Source organism: Ailuropoda melanoleuca, chromosome 2 (assembly GCF_002007445.2).
Source record: "Ailuropoda melanoleuca isolate Jingjing chromosome 2, ASM200744v2, whole genome shotgun sequence".
NCBI classification, from domain to species: Eukaryota; Metazoa; Chordata; class Mammalia; order Carnivora; family Ursidae; genus Ailuropoda; species Ailuropoda melanoleuca.
In genome coordinates, this window is record NC_048219.1 from 135867183 (window position 1) to 135887990 (window position 20808).

The window sequence follows — 20808 nt, forward strand, 5'->3', positions numbered from 1 at the left end:
AGGGTTTAGGTTAATGTTTGTTTGTTTGTTTTTGTTATAATATTGGAACATTTTCAGTCACTTTTCTGATTTTGTTTGTTTGTTTCCGTCTATTTCTCTCTACCCTTCCGGTACTTCTATTATGTAAAGGTTGGCATATTTAATGGTGTCCCACATTTCTCTGAGGCTCTGTCCTTTTGCTTTTTTTCCTTACTCTTTTCTCTGTTTTTCAGATTGTATAATCTCTATTGATCTATCTTCAAGTACCTTGATTCTTTCTTATGCCAGTTCAAATACACTATTGATCCCCTGTAGTGATTTTATTTTTTCCTTTGTGTCACTGTACTTTTCAACTGCAGTATTCCCATCTGGTTCTTTACTCTCTTTGTGACGTTGTCTTCACATCTTCCATTTTTTCCCTCTAATTCTGGTTTCTTTTAGTTCTTTAAATATGTTTATAGTGGCTTCTTTGAAGCCTGTGTCAATTAAATGTGACATCTGGGCCCTCTCACAGTTTCTGTTGCCTGCTGCTTTTCCTGTGTATGGGTCACATTTTTCTGTTTCTTTGCATGTGTAATTTTTTTCGGGAAAGTAGATGTTTCGTTGTGGTTGTGGTAATTTGGAAACGGATTCTCTTCTTCCATCTTTGGTATTATATTGCTGTTTATTTAATGACTTGATGCGATTATTTTCTTTTGCTCTATAATAAATCATCAGAAACTTGGTAGATTAAAACAAAACAAATTCATTATCATATTGTTTGGAGGTCAGAAGTCCAGACTGAGTTTCCACGGGTTAAAATCAGGCCGTAACAGCTTGTCTGCTTTCCTTCTGGAGGCTCAAAGGGAGCACCCAATTCCTTGCTTTTTTCCAGGTTCTGCATTCAATCAGTTTTTTGACTAGTGGTCCTTGTCTATTTTCAAAGCCAGCAAAAACTTCTCAAGATTTCTCATGCTGCATCACTCTGATACCGACTTGACTGCCTCCCTCTTCCATATTATAAGGGTTTTTATTGTTATATTGGGCCCGCCTTGATAATCTGGGAAAATATGCCAATCTCAAAGTTATTTGATCAGCAGCCTTAATTCTACCTGCAGATGTAATACCTATCATTTTTACTTTTTAGCAATGAAAATATGACCCACTTTGAAAAGCCATTATTCTGCCTATCACACTTGGGAAGAATAATTTCCTGAAGTGCATTTCTCCAGTGTGAGGTCTCTGAGGCCACTCCCTGTAAGAAGCAGCCTTGGGCATGAGCACAGTCATCCTGGATGACTTTATTTTGCATACTGGAAAACAGTGGTTCTTAAATATCTAGAATCGGATCAAATGAAATATAGCTATTTATTAGCAGAACTCAGACTAAAAACTAGTTATTTTACGTACCAGTTCAGTGCATGTTTTTCTTCATCAGTCTACCTTCCAAACATTTGGAAGTGAGAATTGCAATGATGGTGGCTACATAAATTCATCTTCATGAAGGGAATGCTGTTATTAATGACCAAGTGGACACATACACTCATTAGACAAGACTGTCACAATTAAATTTATTTTGTAAATGCTAAAATATTTGGTTTTTTTTTTTAAGATTTATTTATTTATTTATTAGACAGAGAGAGACAGCCAGCGAGAGAGGGAACACAAGCAGGGGGAGTGGGAGAGGAAGAAGCAGGCTCTCAGCAGAGGAGCCTGATGTGGGGCTCGATCCCATAACGCCGGGATCACGCCCTGAGCCGAAGGCAGACGCTTAGGACTGAGCCACCCAGGCGCCCCTCTGCTTGAGTTTTTCTCTCCCTCTTCCCCTGCCTGCTGCTTGTTTGCTTGCTCCCTAAAATAACAAAAAAATCCAAAACCAACAAACAAAAAAACTCTCTCTAGAATTATGTGGAAAGAGATCAAATTGCAAGATACAAGGTACTTTGTAGGCAGATTTTTGTCATAACCACAAAGTCTAATAATAGTTATTCAGTAGTCATAGGGTTCTTTTTTTGTGAGAGATTAAATGTTATTAGCACCTTTAGAAATTTTCATACTGTCTTTTATTGCAATTCGTCTATAAAATGTTATAAAATTGAGAAAATTAGAATTTTTCCTGAAATATTAAATGCCAGGATGTATTATCCAGATCAGCATTAATAGCTATATATTACCATTTGTGAATTTTATAAAAATGGAGTCTTGAATAGCTTTTGTTTAATACTAAATGAAAGAACCTTCCAAGTACTGTACCGCTGTGGACAAGCCTCACAGCAACCGAATGAGTTCTTAAACACGTGTAGCTGAAGCAGCATATAAAGATAACACACGGTGACTAAATCAGGCTTATGAATAGCAAGAGCAGATATATGAAGTGAAGGAAGGAAAATAAGAGGTGGTACTAAGGAGGATAAATATACTTAGAATTATAAAGGAGAGGGAGAGTCTAAAAGGAGAGGTGAAAGTGTCCAAGTCAATTTTTCCAGATAAAAAATCCTACAAGAAGTAACAGCTCAACGGTCACATGAATTTATGAGGGCAGAGGAAAGACCAGTGTTCTATTTGCTTGAGCTTAATTGGAAGCTCTTTAATGTATTCACTGTAAACATTGTTCATTAGCAATATCAGCACCTAGTTCTTGAGTGGATGGTTCATAACCAAAAGAACTACTGAATTAGGGAAGGCTCATCATTGTTTTGGTTTTTATTGAAAGGGTCAAGACTTTTCAAGGGGAACTTGAAGGATATACTGAAATTCTAATGGTTTTGCCATGTGTCTGGAACTTATATAAAATATATATTTTTCTACAGGTTTGCTGCCTTTTGAGTAGAAAATATCTGCCTATCAAAATAGTGGATGTTTACTGTAAAGGAAACTGAGCAAAAAGACAATATACTTAATCATTATAACTCCAAAGCTTGCTTTTCTTTTGGATATCTTGAACGCAAGAAAATAAAAAAATGTACACTCAGTATATTTGGTTAGAATGAGTAAAGAAAAATTACATTATATCTATCTTACCTTATGTATGATCTTACCACTAATATTGCAGACATAGTCAGGATATGGGTGAGCATAGCTGTCCAGCATGAAGGCAAAGGGTAGTAAAATACCTCCATGGTTTCTATATGGGGACCCTTGTATCTCTCTGGTTTTTCCTTGCAGGAACCTAAAAGAGGTCACTTTATTTGGTTTGTTTCTTTGAATTTGTACTATGCTGCAAACTTCTCAAAGATGAACAGGTTTTTTTTTTGTTGTTGTTGTTATTTTTTGTTTTGTTTTTGTATGAACTTAATGATCAACAAGGGTCATTTGTACAGGATCTGAATAAATGAAGATCTTGATTAGGAAGGACAGCACCACTCACTTTTCATGTATTAATTAAATTAAGGTAACTGGTTTATCAGCTTAAGCCTAAGTGGTCTTCAAAAACAGCTATTTCCTGTCATTGTGGCTGAGGCTGATGTGTGTTATACAGTGTAATACTTTAAATGATCATACTTTTAGTACTTTCAATAATCATACTAATAATACTTTTAATAATGCTAAATTTGTCAAATTAGTTTTATTTAATTATGGCTAATTTAAGGTAAACTACTGTTAATCAGATTCTCACTGATTTGTATATATTTGTTTGACCTAAAAAGGGGGTGGGAGTTTTATGGTTAACAAAGAAGTTGAGCGGATATCGTCCATAAGAAAGTAAAAAAACACATTTTGTGATGGGAAACTATTTGAGACCTGCTGATTTAGAAAACATGGCCAGAGAAGTTCCTCAATAAGAAAATACTAGGAGAATTTGAAAATTCTGAATTTTCTACCACATTAGTTTCCTTTGTGTCTTTGTATCTTTGGGATTCAGAAAATAAATGTTGGGAGGCAGGAAACATTTTAATCTTCTTAAAAAAAAAAGCTTCTTTCAGTTGAACAGTCAAAGAAATGCAATGGGAGCAGCAAAACCAAGATGGGGCAAAACACTGAGGTGATTTGAAGGTATCTCTAGCCAAGAGAACAGAAGAAATAGCCTGTGACTTTGCCATAAATAATACTGAGGAAGAAAATAGTGATCTGTAGATTAAAGGGTCAAGGATGACTGCTGTGTTTTCAACTTGAGTAACTGGTGGAATTTATTTTCTTTGGTGAAGATTTATCTATTGTTTTAAAAGCTTTATTTATTTTAGAGAGGGTGGGGAGGGGCAGAGAGAGAGCAGTAATCTTAAGCAGACTCTATGCTGAGCATGAAGCCTGACACAGGGCTGGATTCCACGACCTTGAGATCACAACCTGAGCCAAAACCAAGAATCGGATGCTTAACTGAACTGCACCACTCAGGTGCCCCAAGATTTATTTGAGAGAGGAAGTGGGGGGAAAGGGCAAGGAGGGAGAGAATCTTTAAGCAGACTCCCACTGAGCGCCAAGCCTGGTATGGGGCTTGATCTCATGACTCACGAGATCATGACCTGAGCCGAAACCAATAGTCAGCTGCTCAACCAGCTTAGCCACACAGGTGCCCCTGGGGGAATGTTATTACTGAGATAGAGAAGTGAGTAGGAGTAGAGGGTGTAAAGAAATTAAGAATTTTGTTGGAGCCATACTAAGGCTGATATATCTAGTAGATGCCCAAGAAATATTGGCCAAAAGTTGGATATACAGATATAAAGTGTAGGGAAGTGGTCAGCACTGAAATAAACTGAGTTTCATATAGAAATTAGGAGATAGGGAGAAGATGCTTATTGTAATCAATAAATGTTTGGATATAATTGTCCATATTTCTGAAGGAAAAGTAGAAAAACACTGTATCCTATTGGGAAGTCACTATTACACAATTTAAACAAAATTAACATTTTTAAGTGCTTACTATGTGCCAGACACATTTTGAAATACTTTATATTTGTTAAAATGATATTCTTACAAGTACTATTATGAATCAGTTAATGTTTAATATCAACACGGAGCACAAAAATGGTCAAAGCGGGGTCTATGTAATAGAGGCTAAAGAATTAGATGGACCAGTAGGCTAAGAACAGCATAAATGCTTCTGCCAAACTCCAGGGGAGTCCTCAGACTCCATCTTAATAGTCATGAGATCCTGAGGTTAGTGACATTTTTTATTCATAGATGGAGGGTCTAAAGGCATCTTTCCCAGTTTGGAACTAGTCACTTTGCAGAAGCACCTCCAAGACTGGGTAGTACATGCATCTGAGCTGGTGATGAGATTGGCTTGCTTTTGTTAGACCACTGTTACATTCCAGAATTTCCTGTTTGATTCCTTTATGTGTCTGAGAAGGATTTTAAAAATAAGCAGCTTAAAAAAAAACTAAAGGACATTGAAAGTTCCTATTGAGTGGGTCTTTATTTTTTTATCTTATATTTTAGAAAAAAACCTCTTGTACTGCTTTGTGTTGTCCTGATTATCAAAGGCTATATCCTGGACTGCATGGATCAGTTCTGACTCAACTTGGTGATTTTTAGGAAACTGTGCTACTGTAGAGCAGATGAAACCTGTTTGCCTTGTGTCAAAATGACTTTCGTGTAAATTAACCTAATAGGCATTGGCTAGATATTACCTTGGTTACAAAATTTTTGCAGAAATGAAATTGACATATTAAAATGCATTCAACTTAATTTTATTGTGGAAAATATAAGCAAAAATTAGCCATCAGATAAACATACACAAACTAGCATATGAATTTGATACTACACACACACACACACACACACACAAATCTTGTGCAGAGTTCAGGCTGATATTCTTTGACAGTGCTGGCGATTTCCATGCATAAATCATGGAATATGAGATTCATGAACCACACTGAGTGAAGTGAATAATGATTCTGTAAAGTTTAAATCTGACTTTCTGTGAAAGCCAGACATTCTAGAATGAGGAATAACTTCTAAAACTCTATGGGACATATCATATTAGAGACCATTATATTTATAAAAAGAAGGAAGAAAAAAAAACGATCTCACAGAATGAGAAAGGATTATGTTTTAGTTTGTTTCTACTCATAGATTTTTCTCCTAACTCATTTCTATTTTATGTACCTATGGAGTCCTACTGAGCTCTCCAATTTCACCTGTTGTGTGATGTGTTAATGGAGCTGCTATATTTCTTCGTAACACTGTATGAAATGTAGAGCAAACAAGCAATTTGTAAGGGATTTTTTTTTTTTTTTGGAAAAGCTGTAAGGGATAAGTCTATGGGCACAGAGCTTGATTAGCTAAAAATGGATTCTCTAATGAGGGTATGATTACTAGCTAGCTTCAGGCTTTATGATTCTTTGCTGGAAATATCACTGATTTTCTGAAAGCCTTTTGGAAGAGCAAGTACTGGTCCAGAGTCATGTATATATCTTCTATTCCTGGCTTGTTCTGTTATTTATTAAATAGTATAATCTCTTCTCACTCCGGTTTTCTTATGTATGAAATAGGAATATGGTGACTATCTTTTCTGATGTAGTGTGATTGTAGGGATCAAATGAGAAAATACATTGATAGCATAGAAACATGCATATAGTATAGTTATGCAGATGTTATAATGTATTTTTAATCACCCAGATTCGCACAATACAAATGAAACATTTTTAAATCAAGTATAGTTGAGATACATTGTTATATTAATTTCAGGTATGTAACATAGTGATTTGAGAATTGGACACATAGTCCTTGGGATGAACATTGTATAGTTATATCTGTCACTGTAATAAGTTACTATGCTCTCTATGCTGTACTTCTCATCTGTGACTTATTTTATAACTAGAAGTTTATACCCCCTCACCTATTTTTCCGTCCCCCCCATTCCCCTTCTGTCTGGTAACTACTGGTTTGTTCTCAGTATTTGAGTCTCTCTCTCTCCCCCCCCCCACATAATAGATATCTTATAGTACTTGTCTTTCTCAGTCTGATTTATTTCACTTTGTGTAATACCCTATAGATATATCCATGTCGCAAATAGCAAGATTTCACTTTTTTATGACTAATATTACATTGTCTGTATGTGTATGTATACATACAAACATGTATGTTACATAAAAACATATTTCATGTGTTATTCATCTATCAATGAACACTTGGTTTGTTTCCATATCTTGGCTATTGTAAATAATACTGTGATAAACATAGGGGTGCATGTGTCTTTTCAAATTAGTGTTGTCATTTTCTTTGGGTAAACATTCTACAGTAGAACTACTAGATCATTGGCATTTGTATTTTTAATTTTGTGAGAAAACTCCATACTGTTTTCCATAGTACTGCATCAATTTACAGACCCACCAGTAGTGCATGCGAGTTCCCTTTTCTCCACTTGGTGTGTCTAGTCTTTTGGATGGCTGTTCTGACTGGTATTACCTCATTGCGGTTTGATTTGTATTTCCCTGATGATTAGTGACATTGAGCATCTTTTCATGTGTCTGTTGGCCCCAAAGGAAATATTTTAATATTAACTTATCTTTTTGATCAACACCTTAAAAACTGATAGATTTTCAAAAGATAACTTTAAAAATTAACTTAAAAAATTGGCCTACTTAAAAACACAGATGATTATTGGTTTCTCTGTAAGTTAACTTTGCAAAAACATATGTATCAAAAGCAATTCTTAGAGAATTTTTTGAAAAACATTCCTCCTAGGAATATAGAAAAATTTTTCTGAATATTATTTCAGAGGCTTGTACATTTTTTAAAGCTCCTTGATTACTTATTCATATTTACTCACATCTTCCCATCTTTTCTGAAGCACCATTATTCAAGGTGGTGTGGGCAGTGTGGTTGTCTTCAAGCAAAACTAAACAAAACTAAAACAAAACAAAACAAAATAAAAACAAAAGCAAAACAAATGAACCCTAAAATCAAAAAGGAAACTTCTCATATTCTACTCTTCTTGGGCCATGACAGTTCTTTTGCTTAATATGTCTATAAACAGACATGTCATTTGTTCATTCATTTGTTCAGCATCAACTATTTGTTGAGTATCTACTCTGTGCTAAAGTATTGGGGATAGAGCAGTGATAAAAGCAAACAAAGTCTTTGTCTTCAAGGAGCTTGCATTCTCTGAGCCATATTACCATGTGGAGTAAAGAGCATTCTCAGCAGAGATCATAGCCATTGTAAAGACTTTGAGACAAGTGAGGCTGGCATATGGGAAGATCAAAAAGGAGGTCAGGGTGGCTGGAGCAGAATGAGTGAGAGAAGAGTGATACAAATGAAGATGTGGGAGTAGGCAGGGCCGATAACATAAGTGTTGAGACCAAGGTAAGAACATTGAAATTTATAGACTTGGTGTGCATAAAACTGTTAGATTAATGACTTTTTGCCATTCGTTTAACATAATGACTTTTCCTCAAAATACCGTACCTAATGAATGTGACATGATGTGATGTTTTTATTAGTTTTAGCACATACTCATCAATTTGGCATATAGTTTTTATTCAGAATAATATATGGACAAACTTGAATTATGCAGGATGTTGGGATAAACCCACCATGTTTGGGTTTTCATCATTGCACAAAGTATGAGGGATGGAAGAATAGAATCTTCTACCATTTATTTGTTGAATACACATGCTCTATACATGTGTTTAAAGCACCTTCTTATCAAGCCTTAATTTGGCCCAAATGGTGTGTGTGTGTGTGAGTGTGTGTGTGTGTGTGTGTGTGTGTGTTATACCTCAATTTTTAAGTGAAGTTTGAGTACATAAGTAATCATGAACCCTGAATATTTGTGAAGAATAGGACACAGAATTATTCATGTACAAAAGATGACTCCCTTGCAAACTCCTCCATCACCCACCATTCACAATCAAGACTTTCTTCCTCTTTTGGCAAGTTCCTCTTTAAAAATAAGTTATATCAAATTGTATATATTTATTTACTTTCAATTTTTTGCCTATATGAATTTGTTCTCATTATTCAGTTTTTCTAAATGTGAAAACTGGGTATTTTGGGTTGAGGGTAGAAGGTATGATAGTTTCCATTAAAATTAATGGATTTTAAAAATTAAGTACTTTTCACTTATGGCAGAGTGTTGAAGGATAAATGAAGCTCATTAGGTGAGAGAGAACTGTGTTTTGAGATGAGAGGACCATGAAGAACCAAGGTAATTAAATAAAGGTTGTCTGTTTCAAACTGACTTTCTCTCTGGAGCTCTAGAAACAGTGTCAGACTTTAAATAGCAATTCCTTTTGCTAGTAAGAACCAATGACAACTACACAAATAACAAAATTTCTGCATTTGAGGGCATACCACATCATGCTTACTTAGCTAGATACAATTGCAAAAAAATATTTATCACAGCCCAGGGTAGAGGTAGAATGCCAACTGTTTAATTTGTTTTTGGTTAAAGCTGATTTCTAAAAAAAATTTTAAATTTCAGATTCTTCAAATAAATGCTCCCTTTGTATTGCAAAGTGTTTTTGTATGTTCCGTTTTCTACTGTTTTTTCGCCTTTGAATAGGGCCCAGGTGTACAGGATAGGTATTTCTTAATATTGAGGGTACATGAAATATTCTTATTGTTTTCTTTTCAGATCTAAATTTGGAAAACCCCAATGTGATTTCTAACAGATAGTTATCTAAAGCATTAGCTACTGGATGGTTTTGTTTGACTCTTACTGTTCTGTCAATGGGGCCTACAATTTTTCTTCAGAGAATATAGCTCATCCAGATATATGCTCCTCATGGAGAGTTAGAATGAGTCTGAAGGTACAAGCAACTCTAATGACTAGTCATCTTACTTTTAGCAGCGTGGAATTCTTCCTCCCCCCTCTAGCACTGTACACTCTACCAATAAAATGCTTCCTATCACTCATTTGCCCTTTCCTGACCCTACCAAGTAGCCCTTTCTTTTTCTATTTTTCTTTTCTATGCCCCCATCCCTTACCTCTGTCTTTATCTCTATATTTATGTCTTTCTATCTCTACCATTATCTCTTGCATTCCAGATCATAAGAGATTATATTTCTGAGTTAGCCATGGACAGAGCTTTTATACCTGGCTCCCTGAAGTCACTGGTCATCTCCTAGATAACTGATTTAGTTCATGTACCATGTCCTGATCTAATTTGTTATACCAAGGAAACAGGGTAAAATGGTATGAAGCATAACAACATAAGTACAAAATTAATTCCAGACTCTGTTCAAGAGCAGTTTGTTGGCATAGCAAGAACTTAATGGTTTTATACCCAGAATAATCACTCCCTCTCTCCCCATTTGCCCCTCCCCCTTCCTCCCCCTCACCCCCTTCCTCCGTCTATTGAGCTGCTCATAGAAGACTTCTTATTTGTACCATTTCTCAATAACTAGATTTCTGTGGAAAACCATATAGCACTGTTCATCCTTATTCCCTTCCTACTCTGTTGTGTACTGGAGGCATATACTCTAACTGGAGGTAGAAATTATTACACTATTAGCCTTGGGCAAAGTGAGGAGCATGACTCTTTCTTACATGGCTCAGAGGGTAATTCCCATGTAGTTGGGTTGCGGGCATATGGTTTTTAGATTTACATTACTCTTGAATACCAAAGTGTTAAGATAGTATGAGGTTCAAATATTTTTTTATTCATTGAGGGAAAACAATGTTATTTTAGCTACAGGAGTAGATTACATGAAATAATCCATTCTTAGTAATGATGAAGGTAAATTCTCCAAATGTTATTTGTAATTTCTTTATTATCATACGCTGTTATTGCCAGGTAATTTCTTAAATTTTGGAAATACTTACAGGTAGTATAATCAACATGCTAATCACATTCCAAAAGCCCCTCTTCTGCTGTCAGAAATACTTAAAAGCAAAGGTCCAAATTTACAATGTCAAATGGTTGAGACCAAATAGCACAAATGAATGGAAAAGGCATACTGTAATATGATTAGGAGTGGGGGGAACCATGGCCAAGTAGAAAATATATGCCATGTCTAAAATAGTCCAAAATAAGATTTACATTTCTCAGAACACTGTTGTGGCACATGAATACATATGAGCCACATTGGGGTTATGGACTGTCAAATTATAGCATGTGCCTCTTCATTTTTTTTCCCTCAAAATAACTCACCTGGTAAGAGAAGAAGAAATAACCAAATGTAGTCCAGGGTAAGAGGGGATTTCTTAATCTCATGTATAGGAGAACCAGACTAGCTTATGGGGAGAAAAATACAAATTGTAGGGCAGAAGAAGAATGAATTGAACAGATACCAAGCCTGTAAGAGACTTGTGGAGATGACAAATATAACCTTAGATAAATTGTTTCTTTTCTTCAGAGCATGAAGACTAATTTTGAGATTCATTGAACTTCTTATCTTATATGCCTTTGCTGAAAACTAATCCCAATGAGACCTCCTGTGACCAGCCAATTTAATATTGTGAGCACCCTGGCACTCCTAATCCTCTTAACCTTGTACTACTTTCCCTTTTACCCACAGCGCTGACCCATAACACTGATGTTATATAACAAGAAGTAATATGCATGTGCCATAGTAACATTCTAACATGTTATATATCATGGTCATTACTTAACTGTCTATTTTCCTTGCTAGGGTGTAAACTAGATGAAGGCAGATACATCCTCGGATGTATCCCAAGGTCCTAGAATAAATCTTGAAACAAGATAGGCTCTCAAAAAATATTGGTTGAGTGAAAAATATAAGTGGACACGGGTATGGATAATTGCAGGTAGCAAATTAATTTGCTGTTGAATGACCTAATATTGTTGCAAAACAGGAGGAAGGGCTATCTGTTTCGAGATAAGGATTTGAAGGAGTAGCAGGGTCTTTGAGTAGAATGGTGAATACTTTAGGAAGCTAAAGTCATGAACAGAACATCATCTGTCCTAGTCTATCGAAACCCTATCTAAAGGTGGATGCTTTAATTTTGCTATGGTAAGCTTGGTTCTGTGATTTTTTTTTCCCCTTTAGCAAGACACTGAAGTCTGTGGCAAAGGAATCATGTACTTAAATTGAATTAAAGTAGTGGATTAGTGGATTGGAAGTTACCCAAGAACAGAGAACACTGTTAAGATAACAAGACAGTGATTAAAACATTGGATACAATTGAGTCTAAAGAGGAAATAAAGCCAAGGTGAGACATTAGCCTGGAAGAAAATTTAGGCTTTTTTTTTTTTTTTAAGTATGCAGAGATATCAGAGAGAACAGCAAGCAGGAATACTTAGAAAAGGGTGTGAGAACATTATGGTGAGAATAGTGCTTTGTGAAAACAAGTTACATGAGAACAGAGATTATTATCTGTTTGGATCATTGCTGTATACCCAGAAGTGCTTTGCACATAGTAGGTCCTTAACGCATGCTTGTTGGATGAATGGTGAGGTCCAGAATGTGACCAGGAGAGTAGGTTCCTATGGTACAGGACAAGGAAAGAGTTTTGAGATGAGAGGGAGAAGAGTATCAATGATCGAATTGCTGAATGATTCATACCTGCTCTTAGATGCTTCTGTGAAGACCGAAAAAAGCAATTGGAGGCCTTGTGTTAAAGACCCTTAATAGCAGGCCTATATGGCCAGTAGGTCTGCACATGGCAGATTGGATGGAGGGTAGATGTCATGAATGTTGAAAAAAGAGGGATTTTCTGTATCAGAGTGGAAAAATAGTAGTTTTGAAATGAAAAAAGGCTAATTTGATCCATACTAATTTTGCCTCCGATGCCTGAAATATAGGGGAATGGCTGACAGAACAAATTCTCCAAAAAGTTATAGCAGGAACAAACCAAGTTTCATTTAAGGCAAAGGGGTGGAAGTAGCATGCTGTGAACATTCAGAAGTATAAGAGGATTGATTTACAATGGAATAGTTCTTCCAAAGGGTGCGTGGTTAAGAGGACAAAGGCTGAAGAGGGGGCAAGGGGTAATTATGGGGGAAGAAATCCTTCGATGATAAATTACAAAGAAGAACCTAGCAGTACCTCTGGAGAAGGATAGATAAACCTCCTCAAAGGGTAATAGCCAGTGTTTTGAGAGAATCAAAATACATTTCAGTGATATTAGCATTTATTATTTGTAACAAAAATAAGGTTATTATGCTCTGAGAGTATCACTATAATTAATACTTACTTACTGAGCATTATCATAAGCCCTACATGACATTAACTCATTTAATTCTTATAGGAGGTAAACACTATCTTTCTCCATAAACTGGGGCTCAGGGAGGAAGAGTAGCTTGCCCAAAGGTACAGACTATAAGTGGAAGAGTTGAGACTTAACCACAGAAAGTTTAATTATTTTTTAAGATTTTATTCAATGAGAGCAAGAGTGAGTGAAAGAGAGAGTGCGCATGAACGTGGGTGGGGGCAGAGAGAGAGGGAGAAATGACTTCCTGACTTCCTCCCGAGGACCCTGAGGTTATGACCCAAGCCAAAGGCAAAGGCTTAACTGATTGAGCCATCTGGGCACCCTGAAAATTTGATTTTTAAATCCTTCATTTTTAACTACATCTGCCGTACTTTAAATCTCAGAGTTCTTCCCATCTTAATATAAAATAGGCTTCCCTTCTTGATTTACATTTCAGGTTTTCAGTGTTCCAAGTGCGTCTGACTCTGCCAGCCTCGCATAGACACAACTCTCAGTGACATAAACATTAAACTGTAAGATAGCACTCAATTTTGAAGATGTGTGTTGAGAGTACAAAATAGTGTTGTTTTAAAATAGAAACTAAATGATTTGAAGTTTGTGTATGAATATATATGAAAATTTCACTGAAAACAGTGAACAAATTCTAATTTACTGGCTTCTATTGGAGATTGGGAAAAGGAGCAAAGATAAAGAGAACAGACGTTTATATGTGTACTGTATATTTTAGACACATGATTTATATGCATAATCTAATTAAATTTACCTAACAACTGTGTAAGGTATGTATATAAATACAGAAACAGTTTCAGAAGGGTTAAGGTCTTACAGTTATCAAATGGCAGATCTGGGATTTTTGAAGTCAAGTACAAAATACTTTGAAATATTCCAAAAATTTATTTCACTACCCTGTGCTTCCTGATAGGAATATGATCCAATTAGAATTTAGCTCTGTGCACACATTTTATGGGAAAATCTATGTAAATGAAAAGCATCTGGTTAAATATAGGGGTGCCAGATAGTTTGGTCTGCTATGTGTACTAAAACAGACTAAAATTTGCCCATGTGCAGAAAAAATGATAGTCTATATAGGAAATTAGATAAAATTCAACATATTCCATTTCACTTCATGGAGATTTAATTAAAATGTAAATTTTAATCCTAAATGAAAACAACAGCAATAATAATTAACATTTACTGAGCATTTACTGTGTGTAAGACACTATGCTAAGCACTTTACATATATATATTAATCATTACAAGTGTATTGGGTCCTCATATCTTGGGTTCTGTCTCTCCAGCTTGATCAGAATGTTTTATATCAGTGGTTCAGTGGTACTGATCCATAGATTGGTGCTGGTCTGGGTTCAAAGAATACATCCCAGATAAAATAAACAAGCTAGGAAGAGGAACTTATTTAAATAAATATATTTATTTAAAATAAGTTTCCCTAACAAATGAAAGCTTTCCCTAATGTGACAAAAATACATATCTTACTGATTTAATATTCAGTATGTTGCATTAGTCAGTCTGTGGATTACTCATGGCTCTAACAATTAATTCCATACTTGCATGTGACATATGAGTCGTATCAAAACATTGAATATGTTTAATAAATCTGTAGATTTTAATTTTCCAAAATAATGATCCAATCTCAGAAATGAAGATTGTGTCCAGAGCACCCAACCATCCTAAAATGTAGACAGAGCTCTTTTTTTCCCCCATAAGTGACAACATTAAAATCCAATTTATTTTTTCAAATGAAGAATTATCATAGTCAGTCAAATATAGTACGTGCAGATCATGATGGTGAATTTATAGAAGGATCCTATTGGAATACTAGAATGTTCTAGTATACACAGTAAGGCTTACAGTAGTGTAGTTACGAAATACAGCAATTGAAGTATATGCTAAAATCCCCAGTGATGTAGATCTGGCAATTAGGCTCATTCTTTTGTATCTTTAGATAAATTTAGGTTATTATCCCAAATTATAGGTCTACAAAGTGAGTATGTATACTGAAATACAAGGCCACATTATAATACCTTTTTTTCTACAAGACTGACATTTTTTGATGTGCTTGTTTGAATATTTTTATTCAATATTAGATACTTGGTGAACTCAAGATCAATAGCATGTGAACTTCAGTGATATTTATGAACAGAGTTGGCTTTAATTAGAGCAAGCCTACAGAGTGTAATGTGAAGGGTACACAGTGGTATGTCCTTTCTTCAAAATCTCTCTCCTGTGGCCCTACCTTAAGGCATAAAATTAATTTATTCTTAAGGCCTTGAAAGCTACTGCTAAAAGACAAATGTTACCTGTGAAAAATCAAGCACTGCTTTCACATTAGAATTCAACTGTTTTGTTAACTTTGTGGTCACTACTATCTGTCTTACTATCGAGCCCATTTGACCAAATTTACATGGCTCAAAAAAAAAATGCAGTAAGTGATGTTTATAAAGTAAGCAAAAAAAAAAAAGTCATTATCTCTTGAAGGATACATTTATATATATGTTCTTTAATATCTGCTTTATTTTTCAGAAAATATCTAAAAATAATTTCCATGTTACTTTGAATTCAATAAACTATTTTGAGTGTAATAGTGAAGTGACTATTTAGACTACATACATTGAAATGATTATTAGTTTTCCTTGTAACGAAATGGTCAGATTGTGTCTTTCATGGTAGGCCGAGCTACTGACAAGCCCACACCTGGTGAAGGTTCACAATGAATGCCTGATTTGGACACTTTAGTTTTGTGTTATGGGATATTAAGCCAGATTAAAGGAAGAGTTGACTATAATCCTCTTGTTTTCTGTGTATACTTTGCAAATGAGGCTTTACCTGCTTTTCTACCCTTACAGTTTGTGACCTTGTCAGTAATAAATATTCCATACATTTTTAATGAAATTATTTAATAAAACATTATCAAAATTTATATGTGGTTTCATATAATGGGAAGAGCTTATTGTACCATACTATTGTAAGAAATACTTTACGGACAAAAAAAAGATGAAACATAGTAATTACATATTAGGTGTCAGACAAGGCTGTGTTTAATTTTAATATGTTTAATTATATATCAGAATTGTTCAGAGGTATTTTATGTTCAGGGAGGCACCATTTTTGAGAGGAATGAGGTAAGGTTTCTTTAGAATATTTCTTTGCATTTACTTACCATTCTCATTTAAATACTCCTTCCTTTTAAGATGTCCTTCCTAAAATTTCATCAACCAAATGAGTTTTGTTCTTAGGCAAAGTAGGAAAATAAAGAAAATGCTTCATGCATTTATTCATTCTTTCATCCAGATGGTATTTGTTGAATATCTGCCATATGCGAAATGCTGAGGACACTACAATTAACAAGTCTTGTGTTTGCAGTCAGGAGCTCTCAGTAGGGTGCAGAGAGACAAGATCACCAAAGATGACAGTCCGGTGTGATAAGAACCATAATAGAGAAATGCACAATCTTGGCTTTTCTAATCACCTGCAGAGATGGGATGGTGAAACTGGAGTGGTGGTAGATATATTTCTAGGAAGGCTTCCAAGAGCAACTGAAGCATGAGTAGTTCTGAGGAATAAAGTACAAGATCATCAGGGTGGAGGAAAGAAGTTCCAAAAACAGGAGGAATCAGTACATTTATGAAACAGAATCATAAAGCATAGTCTATACAGGGAAATAAAGTAGTTTGGGATGGCCGAATGTGAGATGCTTTAGGGGAGCATGGATAGATACATGATGAAAGACATGGTATCCACCAGGTAATGAAGGGGCTTATAATTATACCAAGGACTGTCATTATCACCTAAAAGGCCATGAGCAACCACTGAAGAATCTTGAGTAGAAATGGTGGGAGTTGGATTTTAGAAACCTTATTTTAGCATGAGAGTGATGGAGAATGGTGAGGTGGCCAGATTGGAGACAGAATTATTAGAAGACTTTAATGAATGGTGAGATTCTGTTCTAGGGCAGTAAGAGTGGGCATGTTGAAAAGGAGACATCATAGCTAAGATGCTTAGGTGTCACAGGACCTTCTTATTAACTGATGTGGGGGCAAGCAGGGTAAGAAAGTTTTCTAGGATATGACCTTATTTTTACTTTTACTTTTATTGGTAAAATGAAAGTTATAATAGGAAAAACAGCTTTGTTGAAGACTGAAGAGAAGATGGAGTTCAACCACATTGTATTGTTGACTCTGAACTATCCTCAGGATATTCTGACCAATGGCGATGACTGTAAGGGGAAGAAAAACCTATGGAGTAAGAACAGACCATAGAGTTGAATTTCCTGTGTCTGAGTCCTAGATCTATTTACTAGCTAGGGGATACTTGGAGAAATACCCAACCTAATGTAAGCCTCAATTTTCCCATATGTAAACAATTATTATAAACATTAAATGAAATATTTCATAGTAAATGCATATCAGGGCATGGCATATAATATACTCAACCAGTTTTGCTGCTATTATCACTATAAAAATAGGCATATTTGAGTCTTATGTTCAAGAGAAATAAGTGGACTAGAGAGGTGGATTTAGAGCTGAGGATTTGAGAGTAATCAGCTTGAGTGATTTTACTTTTTCATCCAGTTATCTGTTGTTACAGTCTTGCTGCTATAATCACTGCTTAACAAACTCCAAATAATTGAGTCTTCAGATCAGCTGTGCATCTCTTCTGGTCTTAGCTGGGCTCTTTCATATTTCTATAATCAGCTGTGGGTTGCTAATTTGGTATGGGTTGTCTCATGTTGGAAGGTTGGTCAGATGTTTACTAGTTTAGAATGGTCTCAGTTATTTTTCATATGTGTCACAAATTTCCCCAGCAGATTTCAGTATATTCTCATGAGAGGCAGATCTCCAAGAGTAGACAAGCCCAGTTTTACGTAAATATACATATACTTTCTTATCAAGCCTTTGCTTGAATGATTAATAACATCCCTTTGCTTAGGCTATAAGAAGTCACGTGGTTGATCTCAGTCACACCAAAAGAACTACAATGTTAGAGGACAAAGGGGCATAGATATGGAGTATGAGACATTGAGACTATTAATTCAGTCAATCGATCATTCTATTTATTGACCTAGAGCCAAGAAATCACACTGTGACCATAAGGTAAAACTAGATTTCTTCTTCCTCTCATAAATTTGACTCTTTCTATTCCATGATTTCTCCTCCCTCCCCCGCAGCTGCTCTGTGTGAGTTGTTACCTTTTCATGTACTTAGCATGGAACGTTTCTATATCAGATTTCTGAAGTGGAGCCACTTTAAGACTTCCTGTGTTAAAGGCAACACACAAAATACTGTTTTGATAAAAATGATTACTAGCCCTGAGTCATTCATTCCATAAATATTTATTGAGCATTTTTAATCTTTTAGATCCTATTTTGGGTGCTAGAATAGTGGTAAATAAGTTAGACATGTTCCTTTATCTTATGAACTTACATTCGACTAGGGAAAAACAGACAAGCAACAGGTAACCAAAAAACATAAGAGGTTTTTGAGCATGGTATAGCACAGGAAAAAGATATGGCAGAAGGCAGAATGAGTTTTTCAAGAATGATTTAGAGTGGTAGGAACACTAGATAGGATAGTTAGGAAGGTCTTTCCCAAATAGATGGGTTTTGAGCTGAAATATCTGGGAGACCTATCAGTCATGTGAGATCTGGGGAGAGGATTCTGGGTGGAGAGAGTAAAAAGTGCTGAAGGCCTGAGGTCGAAACAGGCTTAGTTCATTGGACTATCAAGAAAATCAGACTGCTGAGGAATGATGAATGAATACAAGTTTAGAAGAGGTCAGACACTTGGAGCTTTGTGGGCCATTGTAGCATTTGGAGTTCATTGCAAATGCAAAGGGAAGCCATTGGAGAGTTTTAAGCAGGAGAGTGACAAGCTATAATTTTTTGAGGACTGAAGATCACTGGGAGAGTTTAATGGCTATATTTGTATCTCCTGGTCCAGAACCCTCATCTCCTTAGAGCATATGACTCATGCAAGTCAACCCTGTTGGTACGGTGATTTTCCAGTCACTGCCAGTTTAAAATTTAGTTTGTCCTGATAATTGTTGAGACAAATGAAGGTGTAATTGCAATCTTAGTTACTATACACAATTTAATACTTTTTCTCCATCTCTTCTTCATCAGAAAACTCTAAGGGGTTTGTATTTCACCTACCACCTAAATAGTAAGAATTGTTCACATGGTGGATAGGAAGATAGGAGGAAATTGAGAAAGTTTTCTAGTTTCTAGTGTAACCAGTTCACAGCCAGCCCTGTCTCCTGATTCTATTCTGCATCCCCTATGAACACCCTCCACAGTTCCCTACTGTTGGGAAGATCACACGTTTCTTCAATTATTCATTCTCCAGCAATAGGTCTATTCTTAATTCTCAGCCGATTTGACTTATTTGCTCCACTGAGGGGTTTCTTGGTGGGCAGGGTGAGGGGAAAAGGATAGTGGAGAGGAGGGACTTGCAAACTTACTGTCCTACATGGCCTACTGTATCTTACTGAAAACCTAGGAATTACTATAAAACAAGTTGCTCTACAAGAAATTGAGTTAGCTTTAATATTTTGCCTTCTTTCTATGCTTGTCTGCTATGGTTCAGCAACTTATGCTGTGCTCAGTGATCTACAGTGGCAAATAGCGCTAGTCCCTATGTTTAGAACCATTCCCTGACCCCAATTCAAGAAAAAAGTATCTAGTGGTAGGGAGAATATCTTCAAGGGAATATTCATGTACAAACCAGATCTGCCAGTGAAAAAGGTAATATATCAAGGAAAATTATGGTGCTAACAGTGTAACCCTCCTCCAGGGGAAAGGCAAAAAATTCTAATATTCCAGAAAGATTTCTTTCCCTGCAAAAACAAAACAGAACAAAACAAACAACAAAAAATGAAACAAAACAAAACAATGCAACCTTTTCCATCCGGAAGCTTTTAATCATCTCCTCTTGCAGGTAGGAGAGGACCAGATTTCTTTTTTTTTTTTTTTTCAGCTTTATCAATGGACCCTGTCTAATTCCAGATAATATTTAAATTCAATTTAGCCATCTGCATTTTTTTGTTCACTGAAGACTAGGCTAGGAATTGTCACAAGGGAGGAATGCACAGATAAATATTCCGGGTGTTGTTCCATTATGTGTTACTTTTAAATTATAGCTTTTTATGCCATATAAAGAACAGATTGGAGGGCCTGGGTGGCTCAGGTCCTGATCCCAAGGGTCCTGAGGACAAGAGCTCTGCATTCAGGCTCCCTGGTGAGGAGTCTGCTTCTTCCTCTCCCTCTGCCCCCCCCACCCCAGGTCTTGCTTACTCAGGTGCTTTCTTGAATAAATAAAATATTTTAAAAGAACAGATTATGGAGTGATGACATGGGTGGGTGGAGGTGGTAAGGCACATGTAGAAGCAAGAAGAGGGGTTAGGAGGCCATTATGGATAATTCAGGAAAAAAATAAATTAGATGAATCAAAACCATATTATATGGGAAACCTGGCTGGCTCAGTTGGTGGAATATGTGACTCTTGATCTTGGGGTTGTGGGTTCTAGCCCCACATTGGGTGTAGAAATTATTTAAAGATAAAATCGTAAACAGAAAAACACCATGTTGTATTTTCTTCCATAGAGTGCCTAACAGAGAAATAGACATAAAACATTTCTCTCCCCCCACTCTCTCCCCCTCTCTTTCTCCTTCTCTCTCTTTCTCCTTCTCTCTCTCTTTCTCTCTCCTTCTCTCTCTGTCTCTCTCTTTCTCCTTCTCTCTCTCTGTCTCTTTCTCCTCTCTCTCTCTCCTA